Source organism: Stegodyphus dumicola, chromosome 1 (assembly GCF_044657685.1).
Source record: "Stegodyphus dumicola isolate Sdum_Otavi_A_Nest chromosome 1, ASM4465768v1".
NCBI classification, from domain to species: domain Eukaryota; kingdom Metazoa; phylum Arthropoda; class Arachnida; order Araneae; family Eresidae; genus Stegodyphus; species Stegodyphus dumicola.
The window spans coordinates 87,043,238-87,070,285 of record NC_140768.1 but is presented as its reverse complement, the minus strand read 5'-3'; the positions used below and the strand labels follow the sequence as shown (position 1 = coordinate 87,070,285).

Genomic DNA, 27,048 nt, shown 5'->3' with positions numbered 1-27,048 from the left:
ACTGAAGATTTAACATAACATTTTCCAAGTTCTGCTACTTGTCGAGCGCAAGCTTCCTGAACAGGTTGTAAAATAATTTGCTTTACTTCTGTAAGTTCACGATTAAGTGAGTTTTCATTAAGTTTTTCAGTAGGATTATCGGCAAGAACAGCTCTAACATTTGAGTTCTTTATTCAATTCTAAAGCGCGAGCATAGGCCCAATAGATTGAAACAGGGGTTTCTAAATGCAAATTCATCTCAAGCTGAATGTCCTAGTTCTGTGTATGAAGTGAGAACAGGTGCTCTCTCCCCGACCTTATATAGGTTTCAACCAATCGCCGAGATATTTCTAGTACTTTCTGCTTCTCGAAATTTTTGAAAGCAATATGAGAGTCAAATTACGGTTACAGTTAACACAGTGGTCAGCTACATTTATTCAGTTACAATACCTATTACGGTGATACAAGACGCTAGAGAAGGATTCTCGTCCTGGTACTAGCCTTATCGGGGTTGAGATATACAAACTCCAGACACCCCTCAACGGCGGCGCAGATCCCACAGCCCCTGCCCGGCTTTATACATAGCCTCAGCAAGGACGAAAGCGTTGAAACATAATACAAAAAAGGGGTCGCTTAACCCTTTGCGGCACAGTGTGTCCGGCCTGGACACACCTAAAAATTTCCTTCTGCACGCACAGAAAAAATTGAATGAAAAAGGATTTATAGGTTACTCTCAGCCTTCTTTATTTATAGTAGACGGCAGCTCAACACAAACCAGTCCATATATTTTAGCCGTGTTTAGTTTCTTAAGACCCTCATTTTTCAAAGAAATCGTCCAGATTTTTTTAGGGTATTAAAAGAATTGTTTGAAAAGAAATTTCTATGTATATTTTTGGCTGTATGCTAATTTCCTTATTCTATATTAGTTTTAAATTTTTCCCTTGAAATCTTGCCTAAAATCAAACGGCAAACCCTAAGTGTGCCCAGACCGGGCTCACCGATAATCTAGGACAACTGAGAGTCTGTATTCTTTGTTTCTCCGCATCTCATCGGTCAGTTCATTGACAACAATGCTTGTTTCAGTAGTACTCTTTTCGAAGCTCTATTCAGTCAGTGTGCCCACTTTGGACACACCCACAGAATTAAAAAGATAATGCTATCTTCACAAAATTTTACTTGTGTACTCCTCTAGGCCTAATTAGACTGCCTACCTTTTTTTTTTTTTTTTTTTTTTAAATCAAAACTCCGACTTTAAGAGGTAGCGCGCCGGAAAGGGTTAATCATCTTTGCCTTGGGGCACCACTTCCTCAGCATCGAATAGATTCGTTGATTCGTTCTCGGTGCCTTGCCTTACTCTGTCAGTCCCCGTCACTGGGACTCTGAGGGCCAAACCCCCGTCGAAAAGGTCAAATCTACGTACGATATAGCTCCACCACAGCCAGAGGAAGACACGACAGTACCAGTACGGTCCCTGCCAAGCCTGAATCAACCTGAGTACAATACTTGGGCTTTAGTCCTGTGAAGACAAATTATATACCCCCGTGATTGACACTGCCTAGATACAGATTCTAACCAGTACTTCCATGGATGTAGGAAAGGGAGGAGGGGCCAACCCGCGCTAAAAGTGAAGCACTGCTTTGAAGCTTGGGTCACCAGATGGGGTGTTCTTTGTTTACATTCAGAAGCTCGCTTGACAAGATTCTGATAGTATTTCGACACACGACAGTTCCATAGAAATCGAAAAACGGACACTTTCGCATGAAAGAAACATTCATAGTGTGATGGATAATAGCAATTTGTATAGTTTAGTGACATTTACGCAAAAATCACATCTTGGTTATTTTTCGATAACTAACAACAGCGATTTTGATTATGAATTTGTTTTTTAAAATTATAAGCTGTTACACTACAAAAATATAGATTTTAAGAAAAATGTTATGCTTAAAGAATGAAAAATACCTTACGGTACATTTAAAATTGTATACGTAATACGTCTTGATAGAGTATTCGCTACTTTTATTTTATTTTCCAAATGTCAAAATGTTTTAAATAAAACAAATTTTTTTCACATCCATATATTATTGTAACATGTACCTTTTAAAATTTTTTAGAGGAGATGCTTTACTGCTGCTCATTTTAAACCCATCGTTTTAATTTTATATATCTGAAAAATAATCACTTTGGGCTTACACGTTTTATAAATATAAAATTATATATGTTAAAATATTTGTAATTAGGCACATAGGTCAGATTAAGTTTTTATTAAATAGAGTAACGCATGCAAGGGCTATATGCCTAAAGAGAAGGATGCCATCGTGGAGGAATTTTGAAGAAAAACTGACCTTTGAGTGGGTATTAAAAATAATACTTATAATTTTCATTCAAATTATATTCATATATATTTTTTATGTAAAACTTTCGGGTGTATGCTAAATTAGTGTAAATTACTTTACACGAAAAATATAGTGAATGCACAGAAATTAAAGATTTGCACATGCCGGAAATGAAAAACAGGAAATATGTATGGGTATTTATGCATGTGCTTGCAAAAAGCATGTATCTGCCTTTGACAAAATACTTAAATATTCATTAAATTATTTATAAATATATTTGAAATGAAGGATTTATTCAATTATAAACAACTGTGAAGAAATCTAATTATTAAATGTATCTAATTTATAATGATTATAAATGTTATCTAAATATATAATAACCTTAATATTGAATTGTAAACATAAATTGAAATCCTGTTGACAAATACATTATAAAACTATTTAAGCAAGAATTGTTCGTATTGGACAGCAATCTGTTAAAAGGTATTGTAAAGCAAATGCTATGAGATGCGCACTTAAGAACGTAATAAAGAGTTTTGGAATATGAATTGTTGAAATGAAGGGTAAAAAAAAAAAAAAAAATCTGATAAGTATAATTAAAAGAATTATTCCCCTTACATTTTATAATAACTCAGTTACAAGTTTTAAATAATACTTAAGAAAAAAAAAAACTTATTTTAATCCCTTTCAGAAATGTTCAGAGAAAGTCAAGTACTATTTAATACCTATTTAATTATTAGGAATTAGCGAAATACTTATTTAAAGTATTTCGCTAATTCCTAATAATTCTCTAATTTAAAATGAACCGAATAGAGCATTAATTATAAATTGACTTACATTTTTCGATTTAAAAGAAGCCAAAAAATCATGTCATATTTAAGAAAGTATTTTAGGAAGAAGCTCTATAAATAGAAAAGAAATAATGCATAATTTTAATATTAATAATACAATAAACTTTGATCTTAATTTTTGTACCTTAACCGAGTAAAATCGAATTACCTTAATTTTTTTCCTAATGTAATTAACGAAAACTTGTGAAAATATTTCATTCAAATTAAACCATTCTGAGAAAACTGCCCTGTGAAAAGTATAGCATTTAATTCCGTTCAGAATGAAATGTTGTTTAAAAATATGTTGTTTTCACATACTTAGGACTCTGAAGTGTTGTAGAAAAAGAAAATATATACATTTATATGTATATTTACGACGTAATTACAAAATATTTACATCCGAACGCGTCAAATCCCATAGAACTCAATGGTAAATGACCCAATGTTTTGGTCACCACGTAGGGATCGCCGGTGCTTCAGAGCAGGGTACGGGAGAAACTTGTTTAGGGCGACTCCATCTTACTTCCTACCTCCATGAGTACTTCCCAGGAGCGGGGGAGGGGGATTGCGGTGATACAGGGACCGGACCAAAATGCCGCCAAATGTTTGTCAGGTTTAGCGACTTTTGGCTTTTTCTCACCAAATTTGGCGTTGTCAGCTTGATGATATCTCGCCAAATTACCGAGATACCCGTTTTACTCAATGTTAAACGCACTTGTTCCTGTATTCTTACTTTTCCGGCATAGCTTGTCCCTTTTATATTTTTCTTATCCTGCATTAGACAGAAAAATATAATAATTTCACATATTTTCATCTATCTATTTCCGAAATTCGTAACAATATGGTAATCTAACATATGCTTACTGTATCCTCGTTCTCCTAACGTTGGATGTCAGATCTGTTTCGCACATATTTTTTTGATTAGAAAAGATTCCCAACCCTTTTTCTTATATTAAACCCTTTTAAAAGAATTGTTTTCTTCATGACTCCGTTACATTTTTCCTTACAACATACAGCATAATGATAATACAAATAATTTGTTCATAAATAGCTTACACAAAAGTAAAAATAGGGAAAAGTTAATAATGTTGGTTCGGGAACATCTTTCATTTTGGGAAATTTCTCCCGAATGAATTTTAAATTCCAAAACTTAGCGCATTCTTGTGTTTCGATTAAGACTTGTTGAGCATTCTCCCTCAGTGCAATCAATTCTTCTTGCATCATAATATCAAGGTAACGTATATCGCAGTTCAGCCGTTTTGTGAGCCATAGTGGCACATTCAAATATTCAATGTCTTGGAACGCGAACATTAAAATCTTCTAAATTTTGCAAATGGCAAACAATATAAGAGTATATCTTCTGAGGAAATATAGCCCTTTTCGATAACGGTCAAACGCATTAAGTTATAAAAATACTGGATTCTTTTCGAGTCATCAATTTAATTAATATTTTTGTAATCAATCGGATCTTGTTTATGGCTATCAGTTAGTGGCGTATATTTGACTATTGAACCCTTGATCATAACTGATCCCTTTAAATGTCATCAACCCTCACGGTCGATGAAAAATTTCACTCTGACCCCGTTGGAAACCCTTGATTTAAAAACATAGAGAAAAATGGAGGTGAAGATAAAAACCAGCATAAAGGTGTTTTCCTTTATGGATGGAACGTGGTACATAGATGGACTGTGAATCCTCATTTCTTATAACAGTTAGTAATTTTTTCGTTAAAACTTGCAAAAATTTTGGAAGAAATATTTTGATCTTATGCAAATCTTATTTTTAGTCACTGAGCTGGGAGCAGTACAAATGCAAATTAGGGTTTTTAAGCGTTTTAAGCTTCAGAAGTAGTTACTGGAGTTCCAAAACGAAGTAGATGTTCCTTTGAGGTGTGCTTTCAGATAGTAAAGTAAAATTCGAGGTTTCGCCGTGTTTGGCGAGTCGCCGTTCTTCAGCAAAGGTAACGTTTTAAGAAGGAAATAAACGAGTTTCAGTCAAGATTACGAATCTGTGATTTTTTAAAGTTCTACTGAAGGTGTACAACAGCAAGTCAACAGAATATAGTCCACTAAACATCAGCGACGGATATGAAATGTACGAAACAGTTTCGATCAAAGATTTATATACAATCCGTTATATCCGATTTTCACATTGTAGGAGGTTCGCTATAGCAGAGGAAAATAATATTAAGTGTGTAGAAAACTCGACGGGATCAAAAGGTTCGTTCGTTTTATACATGGGTAAAATATAATAATATATTATAACTCCGGATATAGTATTATTTGTAATTATAACCTGGGCTCGTTATAGTTGAGGTTTAACTACATATCTATTTAACCCATAGTTTTTGTAGACAATTTCACCATTAGGCGCGTTTAGTATACAACGTTTTTACCACATCGCTGCATGTTTACCACATGCATGCATTCTATTGAAATCAGTCTTGCATTATATTCTTATCGTCATTTATTCTGAAATATTAATTTATATTATCAGTATCTGTTATGTAAATAATCTACATTATTTATCTTTGTATATATTAAGTCTGCATACGTATTATCTAGCTTTTACTTTTTATCTAGCCGTTGGTCGTAAACATACACTCCCAACTACAAAAATCTTTTAAAGGAAGTAAATATTCATGTTTTTGCATTTTTAATTAAAAAAAAAAATATAAAATCTTAACATTTTTGCTTGGTTCCTAGTCTCTACATCTAGGTTTAAGAAAACTTTATGCTCATTATAAAGATTAAAAATTAAAAATTGACCGAGATATTTAATTTCAAAACTTTGGTGATTGTTTATAATATATAGTGATATAAATAAATTGGAATAATTCGAGATTCATTCAATACCCTTTCCTTTAAAGGCCATTCAATGATATTCTTTTGCGATTAACCAGTGTCTTTATTTATAATTTTGTTAGTCTGATATACCGAAAAAATTTTCAAACAAATAATTTTCAAGTTTTCAAATGCCATTTCAAGTTTTTAAATGCAAAGTTTTCAAATGCTTGAAAAGTATGTTATTCGTACTGTCATAAAGCATTACTACTTTAGACTCAGAAACTATTAACTACAGAAAAAATTCCTTAAACTAGAAGTATTTTCATTTTTAATTCACGCAAATAATGTAACGAATTGGCTACGTACTGATATTCAAGTCTCGCCAGTGTTTTCTAGATGACGAATTCTATAAGATCCAATGAATAAAATCTTCTTTTTTAATGCATCGAAAGCAATCTCTTAGACGTAATTATGCAGAACAACACTGTAATGAAAACGTCTTGCAAGAGTATTATTTATGGCGTTAGAATGTTAAAATGTTGATCTATATCGAAGAGGAAACTATCAGCCGTGGCAGATTAAATCTTAATTTTTATTTCAGTAAATATGTTGTGGCTACAATCAACTTGGCACACTACTTGTGCCTACGTAAAATATAAAATAAGAAAATAAATATCTAATAAATTGCTAACTTAATTACCAATAGCTCTTTAAATGTTTTCTTTAAATTTTTATACGTCCCCCTCCTACTATCTGCAATGCATCAAAATTTCTCTCGACTGTATCATTTCTAGATCAATCCATCCATACGACTTAGCAACGCTGATGATGTAACTAATTTGAAACCTAAACCGAAACTTAGACCTAACTAAGTAGTGGGAAACGGAGAGTTCAGCGACAGGAGGCGGTGCGCGGTGCAAATTCAGAGGCGGTGCAAGCGGAGGAGCAGCAGATAAGTAGGAACGTTTCGGGATTCTTGATTTAGGGGATAAAACCGGGATTCGAACCTGTAACAAAAGGAGTTCGCAGGGTAGTACTATGATTGATTGCTTTAGAGCACTACCCCATGATCTCTAGTCGCTTATTGGCAAGAAAAAGATTAAAAATAAATTATATTTTTTTAGGATTGCCCCCCCACCCGGTGCAGTTAATTGCACCTCGACAATCCCAAAAATTTAGAACAGAAAAACTTATGCATAACTTTATGCAAGCTTTCCATAAGTTTTTCAAGAGGCCGAAATGTAACACTATGCTAAAATATTTATAGTGTTATGAAAACTTAAAATTAAAGAAAAAAAATATTTATAAACTAAATGTACTTAATATCATTAAGCATTAAATTAAAAAAGATTATATGCACAGAACTCCATGAAATGTAAAAAATTATGAAAACTAAATGAATAAATACGTTAAAACTGAATATATAAATTGCATTAAATATGAAAGATAATTAGATACATACAAAAGTAAAAATTAAAAATCATTAAATTACCTTAAATTTAATATATACAAGTTAACTATGCCAAATATCATTAAACTTTACATGAACTAGCTAAATAATCTCAAATTACGAAGAAGAAAATTAAATGTAATAGATTAAATACATAAAAAAATTAAATAGCATAATGCCCATAAGCATATCTGTTCACACTATCTAATAGATAGCGCTTATCGTCATAGGGCGTCAAAGTCACTTTGTTGACTTCCATAGTGAATAGTCTATGACTCTCACTACCAATTAGATTCTGCATATCTCGCGATCGTGTCTCATTGAACAGACATTCTTTGTAGTTTATATGCTTAATATGCTTTCTTAACACCGTTCTGCTCACCCCTTTCGTCGTTTTCTTCTCTCCACAGGGAGTCAGCAAAGAATACATTTTAGCTTTTAGTCCGACGAACTCGTAAACAGGTGCTCCATTCAATTCGTCTTGAAAGCAGCCAATTCTCTTTTTATTCTTCTCGCTGTAGAGGGAGTGCTCCTTCGGATACTCGGACGTATCATACAAATTTAAATGTCGACTCATATCCTTATAAATGTCCTCTGTTTGCACATAATAAGTCAATGAATCTGTGCCAGTGAAAAGGAGTTGAGCTTTCGATCCGTAGTTTTGCTTCATGTGTTCGTAATGACACTTATACATGTGCAGCTTGCTCAGTTCCAAAATAGCAAAACCCACATAAATAGGCCGATTCAATGTAATGCCATTTTTCATACGTTGAACGCCTACTAAGTCATCATCAAAGATTCTAAATTCCTTGAAAGATGGAGCCGCGACGAGTCTTTGTGCCTTTCTTACATTATTAACAATTTGGATATCCACCTTATTTCGTTCGTTTTCCATTGTTTTGCCATACACTGAATTATTCATCAATTTGAAAAAATTTTTTCAAATGTGATATTCACTTTTTTCTTTCTTCGGTATTAAATTCAATATATTGCGATAACCAAGGCTTCTGTAAAAATTTTAAGATTTTATGCACTTTGGTTAATTTTAAACTTTTTCCAAATAATATTTCAAATTTCTATAATGAAGCACATAATTTTGCTTCTTTTTCAAATTAGTCACTAATTTCTGTATTTTTCCTGGGTTTTTTCGACCATCCTTCTGCAATAAAGAGACTGAATAGGGGGATAACTCTTCAGTGGTTATACAGCACTTCTCCGGAGCTAAAGGATAATCATTGTGTAAGTCATGCAGTTCCTGAGGGTATGCCATATCCACTTCTAAAACATAGCCGACAGCTCCATCTTCAGGGGATGATAAAATGGCTTCTATATCAATGGCAGAGGGTGAGATCCATTGAAATCCTCCATAAGGCAGGGGTTGAGACATAGCCCATCCATATAAATTATTTGCATCCAGATATATAATGTAACTGGATGGTTTGCCTGGATCACAATGGGGTAAATATTTATTGTTAGCTTCTGCTCATCGGTGAGATATCATGGAAATACCTCCACGAATACCTCTTTCGATGAACAGGTGCATGTCCAGATCTGTCAGCTCTAATTGAATTCTAGTCATTTTTAAACACGCCTGCCACGCCAGCCCCGGTGACGTCATAACGTGAGCACAGTCCACCTCATAATTTTTCATACATAAATTTCGAAAGTTTTCAAACACATCTGCTAAAAGAAGAACATCCGATTTAACATACAAATTGTGATAGTCTCCTAAAGTACGGAGTTTAAAAGTCTCCCATACATTTAATGCATGGGAGTAATCTTCATCAGAAATGTGTTCCTCCCCGAGAACACTGTAAAATTCCTCTTTCGGTGGTAAACATGTTTCTTCAAATTTTTTGAAGGATGACATATACTCATAAGGATACACGCCCTTGCGGCGTAGCAGTTCACATTCTTCCTTTTCAAAATGTTTTGTTAAAATATGAAAATTTTCGTCCTTCATGTTGTTCACCAGCTTTTGCAAGGAGGTATTTAAAAATTGGAAACTATCTACAAACTGTAGACTTACTTTATCCTCACTATTGGCTAACGAGAAGGAAATATATTTTTCCATACTTGTTGCGATTACTTTTACTTTGTGATCTTTCACGTTTTTTAGCCCTTGAAGGATATGATGGGCATCGTAATTCTTCAAATTATGAAAAATCACAGGGATGCACTTTTTCAATTGGTATTGTAAATTGCAGTTGGAGTGCAGTTAGCTTGCCAGTAATATTGCCCAGTAATATGGCAGTGATCTCTCACTCTATCTTTCCCCAACGCGTTTTTGCAAATGTAACAATGAGTCGTTGAGAGAAAGTTTTGTTTGTCTTTTTCATTGAAAATCATGGAAGCGACATGCGTCAGCTGCCCGACCAGTTCTTTTTTCACTTGAATGAGGGATTGCACAAAATGTTCCGCGGCATTTTCACCTCGGTATACATTCGCTGGTTTCAAAACGGTGCTGTCAGGGCCAATCAGTACATAAGCATAGCCGCACGGCTGGTGTTGTGCAATTTTGTTGGTAAAGGAAACACTTTCACACTGCTGCGCACTGTCCATCGGCACAATTATAGATTCAAAGTCCGCATACACAATAAAGGGGACGCGATGTTGAAACTGAATGTTTGTGAAGGAAAGTATATTTTCTCCTTCTTCCGACATTTTCACGTGTTGAACAGAATGCTCGGCGCAATATTTTAAAAGCTCCTTTAACGTCTCTTCCTTATGAAAGCGGTAGAGGCAACGGTAGCAGATATGATAAGAACCATTATGTTTACTGACGTCTCCTAGAAGACGCGAGATGTTCCGAATCAGGCAGTAATGCTGCTTATCTTCTTCGCTGATCAGGAGCAAATTAATACAGTCCTCATTCGTATGTTTAGATACGTACAGGGGGAACACTTCGTCTTCATAGCCGAAGACGTTAATACATAAATTATTTAGCTTTTCTAAATACACAATTTTATGCAGAGGAACACACGATTCGTGAGGCTTGTAGTGAGAAAGGCGGTGAGTAGTATTTTCTCGTGAAATATTCATTTTGTGGGCGATTAAACACCACACAAAACATTTGTCATCCTCATAATTTTGGATATTTAAGATGGCCTTTTTATCGGCCAGTTTCTTAGGCAGAGGGATGTAACTGCTACCCGGAAAGACCTCATAACGAGCCACATTTAATTCAAATTTGTTAATTTTCTCCAAGACCCACCCTGATCCGTTTTTCAAAGTTATTTTTTATTTTTTCAAAGGCCTCTTCGACTTGAGGCTCGACATCGTGTGTATTTAAGAGGCGGGCACATTTACTTCGGAAATAGGGGCTAGCATATTCTTTCTCACCATCCCCATTATCACGACTCATCAAAAAATTGATGACCCCGTACCATTTTAAGCTGCGATGGGCACTTAAATTTTGTTGCAATGTTTCATTTAACAGAGGTCTCAAATGTCCGAAAAATACATCTACATCTTGACTGTGTTCTGCGTTGGAGAATATGGTTTCTGTCAAGAAAATATCTCGAACACGGGTCGTTTTGACCCGTTTCGAAGCGCTGGCAGAAGGATCCGTATTACGGCGTTTTTCATAGGTTCGTGTAACACTGTGTTCTACACGAATGTGGTGTAACAGATCGCTATGTCTTTTAAATATTTGAGAGCACTCTGCACATGCAAAAGATCTCAAATGAGACAATTCGTGACGTCTCAAATTATCAGCTCGCGTAAATTTCATCGAACAGGTTGCACAATTCAAAGAAGCAATTTCATGGGTTTTCTTATGCCGATCTAAATCACTGCCGCGAGTGAATGACTTTCACACATATCACAAAGAAAGGATTTTTCCCCTGAGTGAGTTTTAAGTTGACGAATCAAGCTCCGTTTTACCGTAAACCCTTTACCACTAGTGGGACACACCTGAGAAAGAAACAAAGAGGGGGGTAAGCTATTGTATGCTTATAAAACTAGCCTCATAGCTTTTAACTAGCTATCAAAGGTCAACTGTGAATTCTCCTACGTTAAACGGAGAAGGCTTATCGCGATTTTTATCGTTAACATTTTCTGATACCGTACCGTTACCTTTTTTGAAACGCAATGACTTTATATGTAAAAATAACAACTATACAAATGTAACTAAATATCAGTAACGAAATAAGTTACTTTTACACAGTTTAATCCTTTGACATTTAACACATATTCAATAATATTCAAAATATAAATTTAACCTATTAAGTTCAGCGTTACCTAAGTAAAATTTACATTCTCGCTTTAATATAAAGAATTGATGTTCTAAGTTTAAACTTTCCTAACAGATTCTAAAAATTCAAACACTCAAACTTTACTAAACAAATGTTAAACACCGACTTTATATATGAAATATACCTAAAACATGTCTAACAAAATACTGAAAAACTTTATGAGTAATAGTTAATTTTGTACTTTACATTTAAAAATTTTTCCCTCACATATACACTCAAGCTTTAAAATTATCAAATTTATGCCTGAAACATTTTAAATGCAAAAATGTATGAAACATTTTAAAATTACGTTTAGTTTAAACTTTCCTAATAGACACTCAAAACATACACCGACACTAAAAATTCAAACGCTCAAAACATATACCGATACTAAAAATTCATTATGTAATTCATATGAAACATTTAGTATTCCCAGCAAAATACTGAAAAACTCTATGAGTAATATTTAATTTTATATTTTACATTAAAAAAAATTCCCTCACATAAAAAGTCTTAAAAGGGTGATCCACCCTAAAGTAATTTTCCCAAAATAAAAAAAAAAAAAAAAAAAAAAAAAAAAAAAAACTTACATGTTCAGGAACCAAACTGATGACATGGTCAGCAGCAACATCCCCACATAGCACAAAAACATCCTTGGGATATCCCAAGGATGTTGCTCGCGGGATATGCGCACATCCCGGAATATCCCGCGAACCTCCTAAACACCTCCTCCCGAGTGCTTAATGTCACATCCCGGGATATCCTCAGGACATAATAACCAAGTCCCATCGACAGCGTGCGGGATGTTATTAGGATATGAACTCCTACTTACTACATCCTCAGGACATCTCGCAATATCCCGCGAACCTCCTAAGCACATCCCATTATATCCTAAAAACATCCTATCTATGTCCCATCGACAGCATATGGGATGTTATTAGGATTTAAAGTCCTACTTACTACATCCTCAGGACATCCCGTAATATCCCAATTTCCTCCTAAACTCATCCTCCTGAGCGCTTAATGTCACATCCCAGTATATCCTTAGGACATTCTATCTACGTCCCACCGACAGCGTACGGGATGTTATCAGGATTTGAAACACTAGTTACAATATCCCTTTAACCTCTTAAATACATATTCTCAACTGTTTAGTGTCACATCCCAGTATATATACAGAGGAAAATTCCAGTGAAAGTAGTATGTGAAGGTGTGATGATCTAAAACCTACTTTTTTTTACACAGATAGTCTCAAATCGTTCTCCTATGGTTACTATGGAAAAATCAGAAATGTTGAAAATATTTATACAACTTATTTTGTTTTTAAATCTGAATTTGTGAATATATTAAAACTGAGCAAGGAAATTAAAATGAATTATTAATACAAAATATTAAAACTGAAAATTTTGCTTTTATTTTTAAGATATTAGAAATCTTTTGATCATTTTTAAACATCCAATAGCCCCCAAATTAAATTATTTTACAAAATCAGTTTCTAATTTCAGTTAATTTGTATTAAAAATTGAATAATAAAATTACCCATTTAATAATCTTTACATAAATGAATCATCTTTCTTTAAAACATGTAAGGAATTTATAGTTTTGATGACACTGTTGGGAAATTGTTAAAAGGAATAAATTGTATTTTTAAAACTAAATCAATTCCTAGCCTCAGAATAAATAAATATGTTTTCGTAACATGAGAATGCTGCAGGCTTTTTTATATATTTAATATTTAGTTGTAAAAATTTGACATTATGTTAACAATTCTTTATATCATTCAAAAGGTAACTCAAGAAGCTCTTCTAAAATTCTATCTTTCTGCTCACACAATTAAAAAAAAAAAAATATGAAAGGCCTCAGATTTTAGCAGTCACTCAAAGAGGCTAAAAGTTTATGAATGCATAGATTATCAATACAGATGGGGCAGTGGAAATAGCAAAACATTTTATAAGATACTGACACCAGAAAGTTATATATCTTCTATATATTTGAAAAGTGAAGAAATATATCATGTAATTATGTAGAAATATTAAAATGTTTTCAATTAGATATATCATGAATTAAATGCATTTTAAATCAATCAGATTAAAAATTAAAAAAAGCATTGTTAAGAACTGTGTGTAATGCTTTTAATTAGCTTGGCTTGTTAGTCAATAATATATTAGATTTTAAAGGTAAATAAATATGTTAAATTTTGCCAAATGGCAAGACTTGAATGAAAAGCGAAACAAGTTTACGACTGACGATATGAAGTCACATTTCAAAACTAATAGCCCTTTTAGATTAAAAAAAAAAGTTCTGAAAATAATTTGCAATGGTTCATTAGTATTATTTTATGCAAAATTCAGTAAAATGAAATTTACCCGTTGAAATCAGCACCAAATTAAACTTTGTAAATTCTAGCGCATGTTAAAGGTTGTCTCATCCAGAATTTTATTACATTCATTTCAGAGCAAAATAAAATAGTAATTGCCATTTATATGACAATCAATATCAAAAATTTAAATCTGCATTTTACGCAACATAGAAAAACTTCAAAAGATCTACTGTTTACCATGCAATTAAGGCATTTTAATCTGCTATCAACTTTACCAATTATTAACTCCATTAAGTATATTCAGTTTACTTTTTCTGCTCAATATATGCAATGTAAAATTTTCCATAAATTTATTAATTCATTTTATTTTGAGGTGAGCTTTTATTCAACTCTCAATGTCAATGAGAATGTTTAATTAATTTTTTATTCGGTCTCAAAAGAGAAATCAAAATACGTGGATTTATGTACGTGGATTTATGAATCAAAGTACATGAGAAATCACAGTGAGAAAAGCACTGCTACCTTAAACTGTGATTATATATAACAAATACAGTGAATTATAGTTAAAAAATAGTGAAAATATTTATATTTCTGAACTATTTCATATATAACATTTTCAGTTTCGCATATGTGGCAATTTAAGAACTTTTTTACGTATACCAATTTTTTGAAATATCTGCAAATTTTTGTATCTTCAAGGAAAGCTTATTCTTTCACCTTTAGTATATAAGTAATGGTAATTTACCAGATAAAATTACTTAATGGGGAATACAGAAAAATATCTAACCACTTACCTTTGTGACTTCATCTGCAAAGAGACTAAAAAAAGTAGTTCAGTTAAATCTGCTATAATAAATATTTATAATAATGCTAAATTATGCAATATCTATTAATATGACAAATTTTTGTAAAGCTATTTATTTGGATAAAAAATAAACACATTCAGAAATTTATGGCACTATATTATGATTAACAGAGGAAAAACACTTTTCAAAATTCAAAATAGTTTTTATTAATCCAATTTATCACATTTTATTTGAATTCATGAAAAACAATCTTATATCCATGTATTCTTATGTATATAAGAACTCTTGATAAATTGGATCTCTGTCATTGCCTTTCACAGCACCTAAAATAAGAAAACACTCACAATTACTATATGTCAATATAATTCATAATTAAATTTAAACAAATGACTATTAGAATGCAAATTAAAGGAAGCATTTAAAATATTTTAACATTTAGTACCTATAAACAGAGTAGCAATTATTTGATTTTTCGATTATAGTAAAATAAACATGGGGGATGCCTTTTAAATTTTTTTATGTCAGAAAATAAATTCAAACCACCAGCTGAACATATGAGCAGTTTTATCAATCAGCCACTGGTAGTGTTGCATAATCGAGAAAATATTGTTAAGAATTTTATTATTACTATTTTTATTATTATTGTCTATTTTTCAAAAGTGTGTTTTTGTTTTATATTGTGTGAAGTTGTAACTATATGTCTTTTCTTGTGTGGCAACAACGCTTCTGTAATTCTTCAATTTGAACTTTTGGATGTGTGCCAAGTTTGATGGCGTAATGCTCTGGTGAGAGCGTCGATTGATTGTGTAGATGAAACATGTTGTTTCAGAACGTTATTTCTTTAAAATATGTAAAATAAATGTTTTGTTTTCTGAACTCGGATTATGCAAACGTTATTTAGTTTCAACATAAAAGTTTGGCGTCCGTTTGACAGGACGTTTGTGTGATTTCGAGTAGTTTTGATTTAGGCGTTTTGTTAAAATGGAGTTGTTAAAAGCAAAACGTAAAAGTGAACGTACTTCGTTTACGTTAAGTACGAAGATTGTGGAAGAAGAATTGCCTACTTGTACGGATCCTGAGAGATTGCAAGTGTTGTTGGGGCAACTAATTGACAAATTTGAACGCTTGGACAGTACTCAAAGCAGTGTTTTAGAACAAACCAAGGAAGCTGATTTTGAAAATGAATTTAATACGGCTGAAGGATACAGAGATTCCTTTATAGCTTTAAAGGTGAAACTTCAGAATAAAATTGGACAATTGAATTCGACGAATGTTACTACAGATATTGCTTCAGTTTCGATTTCGGATCCTAAAGAAAATAAAAACAGGAAGTTCAAACTTCCTAAACTTGAACTGAAAAAATTTTCTGGAGATGCAAGAGAATTTTTAGGCTTTTGGAGCCAATTCTCCAAAATTCATGAAGATGCGGATATTGTGCCGGAAGATAAATTTTTGTACTTAGTGCAAAGTGCAGTACCTGGCTCAAAGGCAGCTCAACTTTTGAACAGTTTTCCTGTTACCGCCGCGAATTATCCTAAAGCTATCGAGCAGCTGAAAGAAAGATTTGGTAGAGAAGACCTTCTGGTGCAGATCTATGTAAGAGATTTGCTTGGGCTTGTTACAAAGAATGCTACAACAGGCAGAACGGCGTCGGACTTAGGAGTACTTTATGATAGTATAGAAAGTAAATTACGAGCACTGGAAAGCTTAGGACGCACCAAGGAAAAGTTTGCTGATTTCTTGGGACCTTTAGTGGAGTCGTGCCTACCTGAGAATATTTTACGTGCCTGGGAGCGGAGTCGAACTTCTGAACAAGGACAGGAAAAGAGTTCTGAAAGAACGCTTGAAAAACTAATGTGTTTTTTAAGGCATGAAGTAGAATCGGAAGAAATGATTAGATTAGCACAATCAGGATTTACTCATTCTGTTAAGCGTCTTAATAAAAATGTTATTTCAGGTAATTCAGATTTAGCAACAGCTGCCGCGCTGGTAAGTACAAATGAAACCAGTAAAGGTAAGCAAAATGTTTGTATATTTTGTGGTAAGCCTCATATGAGTGCTAAGTGTTTTAAAGCTGAAAATATGAGCTTAAATGAAAAGAGGCAACTTGTACAAAAGAAAGGTGTTTGTTTTTCATGTTTAAGAATTGGCCATTTAAAAAACCAATGTAAAGCCAATATTAAATGCCCCATTTGCAGTTGTGATCATATAAAATTTATGTGTCCTCAGAATGTTAGTTCTGTAAAACAAAATGACTCTAAGTTGGATGTTTCCCTTTCTAATAATAGTAAGAGCGAGAAAGTTTATTTGCAAACTTTATGTGTTCTAATTAAAGTTAAAGATCGAGAGAGAAAAATTAGAATTCTCTTGGATTCGGGATCCCAACGATCATACGTTGGGGAGAAAATTATGAAGCGAGTGAAGGCTGATCCTATTCGACAGGAGAAAGTAATTCATGGTTTGTTTGGGGGGAGGGAAACTGCGCCTGTAACCCATTCTGTTTTTGCTATTGACATAAGCAGTTTAGATAACACTTTTAGGTGTTGTTTTGAAGCTTTTTCCGAAAAAAAGATATGTGGATTTGTTCCAACAATCAAGAATGCTCAGATTATAGAGGAATTGAAAAGCAGGAAAATTGAGGTCAGTGACACATTTTGCGAGGAAAGTGAAATTGATTTATTGATAGGTGCAGATGTCATTGGTAAACTGTTAACTGACGAATACCTAGAATTACCCTCTGGTTTAACTGCAGTCAAAACAAAACTGGGTTGGACGGTTATGGGTAAAGAAAATGATACTGTCAGGGATAATGCCCTAATAAGTCTTTCCTTACATGTAAATAATGCTTCTTTGAAATCTTTATGGGAGCTTGAAGTTTTGGGTATTTCCGACCCGACGGAAAATAGTAAAACGAAAAATCTTCATTGCGACTACGAGATTGATTTTCAGAATAAATTATCTATTCGGCCCGATGGTAGATATGAATTAGAATTACCCTGGAAATGCGAATCTACCAATTTATCAGATAATAAAAGCATTGCTTTGACACGTCATCAAAAAATGATAAAGAGGGCAAAAGAAAATAATTCTTTGAAGGAATATCAAGAAGTGTTTAGAGAGTGGGAAAATTTAAATATTATAGAAAAGGTTCCGGAAAAGGAATTAAACAATAAATGCCACTTTTTACCACACAGACCGGTTATTAAGATGAATAGTGAAAGCACTAAGGTAAGACCCGTTTTTGATGCTTCATCTTGTGAAAAGGGAAAACCATCTTTGAATCAGTGTTTATTGAAAGGACCTAATTTAATAGAATTAGTCCCTGATATTTTAGACAGAATGAGATTTTTTCCTATTGGTCTGAGTGCAGACATAGAGAAAGCATTCTTGCAGTTAGGAATTTCTCCGAAGGATAGAGATTACTTGCGATTTTTCTATCCAAGTGATGAGGGAGAAATAGTGTATAGGCACTGCAGAGTAGTTTTTGGGGTTTCCTGCAGCCCTTATCTACTAGGTGCGTCTATTAAATATCTCTTGAATAATTGTCCATCTGACTTTTTAGATGTGGCTGACAAATTAAAAAATTCCTTCTATGTAGATAATTGTATTACGGGTGTTTACAATATTGAGGAACAAGAGGATTTAATTCAAAAGGCCAAAAGTCTTATGTCGAGAGGCAGATTTAATTTAAGGGGATGGGAGAGCAATGTTGCTTCCAAATATACTACAAAACATTCTGGGGACACACCTCTTTTAGGAATATTGTGGAATTTAGACAATGATACTTTAAGGTGTAATATAAATGTAAATATGATAACTTGTGATACTAAGGCAACTAAGAGACTGATTCTGTCTATTGTACAATCAATTTTTGATCCAATTGGAATACTTGCACCAATAACTTTGCTTCCAAAAATTTCGTTACAAGAAACATGGAAGTTGAAATTTTCTTGGGACGAGGTATTGCCTCATGATTTTGTAAGTAAGTTTTTTGTGTGGTTATCTGATATACTTTTGTTGAAAAATGTGGCAATACCCCGATTCATTGGAACCTTTGCAACAGTTGAATTGCATGTATTTGTCGATGCCTGCAAATATGCTTATGCAGGATGTATTTTCGCGAGAAGTGTTGATTCATGCAGTGTAAAAATTACTCTCTTAAGAGCAAAATCTAGAGTAGCTCCTATTAAGAATTTGACGATTCCTAGATTGGAATTAATGTCCTGTTGCATTGGATCCCGATTATTATATTCTGTTTGTAAAGCTCTTAATGATTTTGATATAAATGTAATTTTATGGTGTGATTCCACAGTCGCATTATGGTGGATCAGAAATCCTGGTAATTGGTCGAACTTTGTAAGCAATCGTGTTAAAGAAATTACTAAGTTGACAAAACCTGAATCATGGAGGCATGTGCCTGGTAATATGAACCCAGCAGATGTGTTATCTCGAGGTTGCTCTGCTAAACAAATGATTAACTCGGAGTGGTTTAAGGGACCTCTCTGGCTAAGAGAAAGCCCTGAATTTTGGCCTACCAATATTGTTTGTCAGCCGAGCGAAGCTGACTTGGAAAAGAGGAAGGTAAAACTTATTAATGTTATCTTTTCAGAGGATACTACTCCTTGGTATGCAGAAAGAGTTTCTGATTATGAAAAAATGATTCGTGTAACCGGTTGGGTGTTACGTTTTATTTCTAACTGTAGGAAGAAGTCAAATTTGTGTAAAGAATCTAAACTAACTGTTGCTGAAATCATAAATTCCGAAAAAGTTTTGATTCGGTTGGTTCAAAGCTCAAATTTCCCTGACATTGGAGCTCTTAATCCACTTGATGTATTCATTGATAATGAAAAAATTATAAGAGTTAAAACTAGAATATTGGAACGCAAAGACAATTCTGAATTTTTAACACCAATTTTGTTACCGAGTAAATGTATCTTTACTACATTGTTAATTGAGTCAGTTCATAAGAAACATTGTCATGCTGGAACTCAAATGCTTCAATCTATTTTAAGAGAAAGATTCTGGATACTAAAACAACGTAAAACTGTGCGTAATGTGTTAAAAGGGTGTGTAATATGTCAACGATATAAAGCGAAACCGATGTCTTGCGAAGTGACTCCTCTTCCTGAAGATCGCGTAGGAGATTATAGGGCTTTTGAAATTTTGGGAGTAGATTTAGCTGGCCCATTGTTTTTGAAAAACGGTAAGAAGGTTTGGATGGCACTCTTCACATGCGCTGTGTACAGGGCAATCCATCTAGAACTGGTGACTTCGTTATCAACAGAATCTTTTCTTTTGGCTTTAAGACGATTCATAGCCAGACGTGGCAGACCACGAACTATTTATTCTGACAATGGGACTAACTTCCGAGGAACGTATAACGAAATGTCTAAACTTAACTGGGACATAATAGAGAATGAGGCAAAAATAAAGAGAATAGTATGGAAATTCAATCCACCAACAGCCTCCTGGTGGGGAGGTTGGTGGGAACGGCTAGTTCGCATGGTTAAAGAACTTTTAAGACGTTCTTTGGGAAAATCGGTTTTATCTTATGAAGAACTGGAAACCTTAATTTGCGATTGTGAGTCGGTAATTGATTCTCGACCTTTAACATATATTTCGGAGAACTCTGAAGATGTTATCCCTTTAACTCCGTCAATGTTTTTAATTGAAAATTGTACTTCGAATGTAGCAGATATAGATAAAATTGACTCTTAGCATTTTTTGAGAAGAATTAAATACCGCACAAAACTTCTTAAAGATTTAAGGAACCGTTTCCGAAAAGAATATTTGGGGCAATTAATAATGAAACAACCACAAAATAAAGTAACCCGGTTGCCTAAAATTGGGGAGATAGTCTTAATAGGCGATGATTTCAAAAAACGCTTGTATTGGCCTTTGGGTAAAATTATAGAGAAAATTCCTGGTCGGGATGGCAAAGTTCGAACAGTTAAACTAAAAACTCAGAATGGGATTTTCATAAGGCCCGTTCAGCTTATTTATCCACTAGAGATACAACTAGATGAAAATTATTTAGTTGAAGAGCCTAACGTTAACGACGATAAGAAAAACGATCAGACTGACGTACAGCATATAAAACAGAAATTTACGTCGTCAGGACGGCTTGTTAAGAAGCCTAATGTACTAGACCTTTTTAATAGGATAACATATGTTTTTGAGTCGTTTGCCACTGACTCAAAAAGGGGGGAGGATGTTGCATAATCGAGAAAATATTGTTAAGAATTTTATTATTACTATTTTTATTATTATTGTCTATTTTTCAAAAGTGTGTTTTTGTTTTATATTGTGTGAAGTTGTAACTATATGTCTTTTCTTGTGTGGCAACAACGCTTCTGTAATTCTTCAATTTGAACTTTTGGATGTGTGCCAAGTTTGATGGCGTAATGCTCTGGTGAGAGCGTCGATTGATTGTGTAGATGAAACATGTTGTTTCAGAACGTTATTTCTTTAAAATATGTAAAATAAATGTTTTGTTTTCTGAACTCGGATTATGCAAACGTTATTTAGTTTCAACAGGTAGGTAACCTGGATACTGAATCAACATATAAAGTTGCCAAGATAAAGAGAGAAACAAAATTATGATAATCACATCTTACCTATTCATAAAACTATTTTAAATTTAATGTGTAGGCAAGTCCAAAAAGAGTGAGAATGAATTTATTTTGCAACACAAAGTAAAGTCTTGCAGGAGCAAAAAAAACTTGTCTCATGAGATTGGCAAGTAAAAATTAATTAACTGCATCTGGTAACATTTATCTGACAACACATAAGTAATTGTTAGCTACGTGCAGAAAATAAAATCTGCATCAGGGGTGTAGCTAGAGGGGGGAAAGGGGGGCATCTGTCCCCAGGTGCAGAATCCAAGGGGCGCCAAACTGATGTTAGAACATTTTAGAATTAAATGTTTTCCATCCTTGGCTAGCAGTAGGGGGTGCGAAATCTTCAGTTGTCCCTGAGCGCTGAAAACCCTAGCTATGACTCTGAATCTGATCATGTTAATGCAATTTTAAACTTTTGAATTTAACCGCAGAAATTTACCAAAGAAGTACTTGTAACAGTAGTAAATGAAGATGTGGCTAATCTTTACTGTATGGTACACCTTGGTTTCTGTCTGAAAAAAAAATCGCAAAGTGGTATTGGTTGTTTGTGAAATGTGGAAGCCCATTGCGTCAAATAAGTTTTTCGGTAACCCTAATGTTGATAATGTTGGCGAAAGTAGCCTTTGGGGAAAAAAAAAAAAACTTTTTTTGTCAATAAAAAGGAGTTATTTCTGCAAATATTGCCAACGTGCTGTGATAAATTTAGTTTTGGGCTACTTTTTTTAATAGTAAACCTATTGTACGGTCCCAGGTTTTTGGTTCTTACCATTCTTTTCAATTGCTGTGTTTGGTTGCACGGAAGTGGTATGGTCTTGTATTTTGAACATACTATTTATTATTTTGGTGTGGGTACCATCGTTTGAGTATGTCTGAAGTGACTAAGAGACGAAAAATTTAATTGAATTGCTTACCTGGAAGATGGTGGTGGGAAGCCTAAACATATGCATGTGAAAAAAAAGGTATGTTAAAAAAAAATGATGTTTCATTTATTTTTTTGTCTCTGTGTGTTAATTTTTGTTAGAAGATTTGTTGTTTAATGTTTTTATGTTAGGAAATATGTATTTTTGGTAATTTATTCCTCTCTGTTTGTGTATTTTTGGTTGTCTGTGTGTTAAGACAGTGGCGAATTTTTTCTGGTAACTATGATATTTTTAACTTTCTGATTTTCTTAAAGTGAAAATAGATCAATGTGTACATGGACAAAGTTAAGGCAGTGCACAATGCCCAGTTTGTGCAGTTCTCTGTTTTAATAGGTCGATGTGTACATGGACACAGAGTTTGTGTATGTCTTTGACTTCTTATTTTGGTTTTGTGTAGCGGCCACCTTGAAATTGGTGACGATCTTGATATAAAAAAAAGAAACGATTCACCAAGGGTTACAGTAGAGTAAATTTTTACCAAAGATGTTCTACCATAATCACCATTTCAGTGGTTTAAACACTAGTGGAGCAGTATGCAGAGATGAAGATTTGTTTACACAGCATGATGGTTTAGGCACTCCAGCCATTACAGTGAACAAAATTATAATAAACATAGCCACAATAATTGTCTATAAATATTGATGTATAACACTGCATTAACTAATATATTTCTTATGCTAGTATATACAGAATCCTTAATCGAAGGGAAAATCAGAAGACTGCATGCATTTTCCTTTAACTGAAACATGGATTTGACCATACAAATCTCAGTCTTACCGGACATGCCACACTATGCAGATAGACAGTAAAAAGTGCTTGTGTTGTTTTTATTTGTTAGAGGTATGAAATAAATATACTTCTAGATTTTAATTTTTTCTTTTCTTGTTTTACATTTGGATTACCTATCAAAAAGTAAGGAATTCTGATATTATTACAATATTGGAGTTAAAATAACAATTATTGGACATGTTAAAGTAATGAAAATTTTAAATTAGGTTAAAAAGTAACCCTTAATGTGGCATATTTTTGAATTAAACTCTATCGACATTAAAAACAACAAAACGTCCCTCTTTATTAAGGACTTTAATTAACTAATTTTAAATACAGAGCTATGAATGAATTTTTTCCCTTGTATGTTATAATAACTGAAACAAAATTACTCTGATACAGTCAAAATTCCTAAATGCAAGTACATAAAATTTACTTTAGCAATTTAAAGAGATGAGACACACTGAACAAATGAATAAATTTCTATCAAAGAATAATTTATTAAATTTGGCCCGTTCCATAGTAAACTTTAACCATTAGATTACATTATTACACCATGTTATCAGTTTGAAAAGCAAGTCATATGCCAGATCTTGGATGTAAAAGAAATGCACAAAATAATATACAGATTATTGAAAAATGATGTATACCAATGTTTATAGATATGATTAAATGTAACAGAAAATTTACTGTCACAACCACATTTTTAAGTGAAATGTATTATTTTAACATTTTACAATATTTAAGGTATGGCATTAAATGCAATTATGTGCCTGGATTAAGTTAGTAAATTAAAAAAAATAATAATAATAATCAAAGAATGAATGTCATGAAAAATTTCAAAAACAAGCAGAATTTAATTTAGACCTTTAGACACTTATGATAAATAAATTTGAGAATTCTTCACCCAAAATTAAATTATAATTAACTAAAACCAGTTTGACTGACCTTCTACAAAATCCTTCAGCTGCAATTTTTTCTAGCTTGAAAACCAAATTCTTCTCCACATGGTAATAACATCTTAACCAGTTGAAATTCCTGCAGAAAGTTTGATAACACAGTAATAGAATTAATAGAATAGAAAAATTAACACAAAAGTATAGAACATCATTTAAACTTAACATTATTACAAATTTTGGTGCTTTCTGACTATCTGCAAAGCTGTGAAAATTGGCAAAATGATTAGTTTATGGTTCATATCTACTGCTCTGTTCACAAGTAGTAATTCAAATAAGCACTTTATAAGAAACAAAAAATTTTAGGATGCACACACACAAAAATATATACATTGGGTCAATATTCACATATTTTTCATCCAATGGAATACTATTCAGAAATAAAGATTAAATATAAAGCATGTAAATACATGTGTGTGGTATGCATATTCATAGTTTGCTATTATCGTGTGCATACTCTTGCTGTTTTAGCATAAGTTGAAGCTGTGAGGGCAGATGATAAGAAAGTATCAGAATTTTTCATGTATAAGAAAAGATTGCCCTGACAATAGTATCTCAATTGTTTAGCACTGACATTTACATAGCACATTAGAAATATATAGTAATATATGTATAATAAAAATATAATTGCATATTATTAATTCATTTTTTTAAATGCCAAACTTTAACAATTCTTTCACATATACTTAAACAGAATTCTTTCACATGAACATCTAAAATCCATTCTTAACTAAAGAATAAATAATAAAACCATGTAAATTTCTTATCAAGCCCATCATTTCCGAAATGTCTACTTCTGAAAGTTCCCAGCATTTCTCAATATATTATTAAATTACTAAACTAAGCATTAATGATCGTCATGTTCGCTAATGTGGCAATATCTTTCACACTTCTTTGTTACCACAAGTAATAAGTAGGCTTCAATAAATCTTTAACTGTTACATGCTACTTTTGTCTAAAATTTGTACAAATAATAAAATTAAATGAGCTCTTTATAATATGCTCAAAGAAATAATTTTGTATGAAAATTTGTATGTTATATATTGGCCTGATTAATGATTCAGGAAATAATTCGGGTTTTCAAAGTGCTTCCAATAATTCAAATTTCAGCTTGTGTCAAAATAAAACCTATAACACAAATCTAAGCAAATTTCCTTATGAACAATGCATTTTAACATTATTCAATCACTGGCAATCACACAGTACTGATTGCTTCAATAAACATTACTGTAACTGTGTTATTTAAAAGACTGTAATGTTTTAATTATTTCCTTAATTAAAACATTACAGTCTTTTAAATAACATTACATTTAATTATTTCCTTAATTAAAACATTACAGTCTTTTCCTCCTTCTAACACCAAAAGAAAACCCAGATAAGAAATATAAAAATATCAGTAAAAATAAATTATATTATTGAATGATACTTTACATTAATTACACTTATGCATATATTATTTTATTATAAATTATTTCAAAATCAAAGAAGAGAAGGGGGAGAAACTTTAATATTGACATTTCTAAAATGATATAAACATTAATCATTTAGTACAGTTTGTTATTTCAGGCAAAAAGAATTCACTTTTCTGGATAGCATTTATATTTCCAACTCACTTACTTTCAATAAAACATTAAGAGAAATGCATATAATTTAAACACCAGTTTATTTTATTTATCAGACAGATTATGTCAACTCAAAAAAACCTATCGGTAAAATTCGGTAGTAATAATTCTGAATGTTAGGCAACTTGCAAGATTCAACAAAAATTATCAATACTTTTATTATAATGACAATACTACAGTAACATGAACATAAAATTAAACTGCATATAACTATAAAATAAGCCAGCATATAATAATGGTGCATTGGTTTCTAAAACAATGGGCTCGATGAAAAAATACATGTATTATGGTAGCTATTCATATTCTTCAGCTTTACTAATATTCTCATGTTCACTTTACATAGCTAAAGTATCTAAAATACAATAAAAATGCAAACAATATTTATGAGAAAATGTTAAAAGCCATTATTACATAAGCATTTGATTGAATGACCATATTTTGTCTTCCTGCAAGTCGAATCTTAAAATGATATGCAGTTTGAAAAATGCTCAATCCTTTTATAAAATATTCAAAAAAGATTAAAAAAAAGGTACTGTTCTGTTATCAGGACCGGGTTCAGAATTGTATTTATGTATGCTTGTATATTTGTATGTCTACATATACACATCTATGCACATACTTACGAACACAGGTTCATACATTTCCGATTCTGGTCCCAATAACAGAACAGTACCCCAAAAAAAACTTGAATTACATACTAGATTAAGATAATGTTTCAACCATACATATTTTGGACAAAACAATGCACTCTTATTTTTATACAATTGTTCAAACTATTTAACATAAATGTATTGCTGCAATAAAATAATAAGCAATCTGATCACACATATTATTTTGAAACTGAATGCATAAACTAGACTAAAAAAAATTCAGTCATAAACATTTGGATAGCAGGGCTAATTAGATATTTGAAAAGACAGCCAGCCATTGAGATACACGTAATTCACGACAGAATGGTAACAATTCATAAAGCTGTGAAACATTTAACTGTCAAAATGACATAAATTCGAAAAGCAAAAAAAGTAAACATACAAGTATTGCAAATGAACTTACCTTTCATGCAACAAAAAATATCCATACAAGTTAACCTCATGGCGCAGCCATTTTGGATTTCGGTTCAAATCAGACAGATGTTTACGGATTTGCGGAAGAATACGAGGAACTAGTAGTTTGCCGGATACAATGTGCAATGACGCGAAAGAATATAGTTCTGTAGAACTTCCTACATTATTCCGTAATAAACAGTACTATTTCCTAATTTTTTCTTTATCTAATTAATTAATTAATAAGGAAATAGTTAAGTAATGCCGAATTCATTTTTAATGAAATGTAAAATTTTGTATGTATGGGACGACCACCTTCCGTCCAATATTTCTGAGAATATAAACAAATTTTGGAATCTGAGAGTATCAGTAAATAAATA

General features: G+C 32.6%; 1 long non-coding RNA gene across 1 annotated transcript; it reads right to left on the bottom strand.

Moving 5' to 3' along the window:
- Positions 1-14,930: 14,930 nt before the first annotated feature.
- Positions 14,931-26,751, bottom strand: LOC146999139 (uncharacterized). The gene is made up of 3 exons (XR_015041383.1): positions 26,679-26,751; positions 23,996-24,085; positions 14,931-15,062 (listed from the first exon to the last, which is right to left on the bottom strand). It is a non-coding gene; the product is annotated as an uncharacterized LOC146999139 (long non-coding RNA).
- Positions 26,752-27,048: the final 297 nt, after the last annotated feature.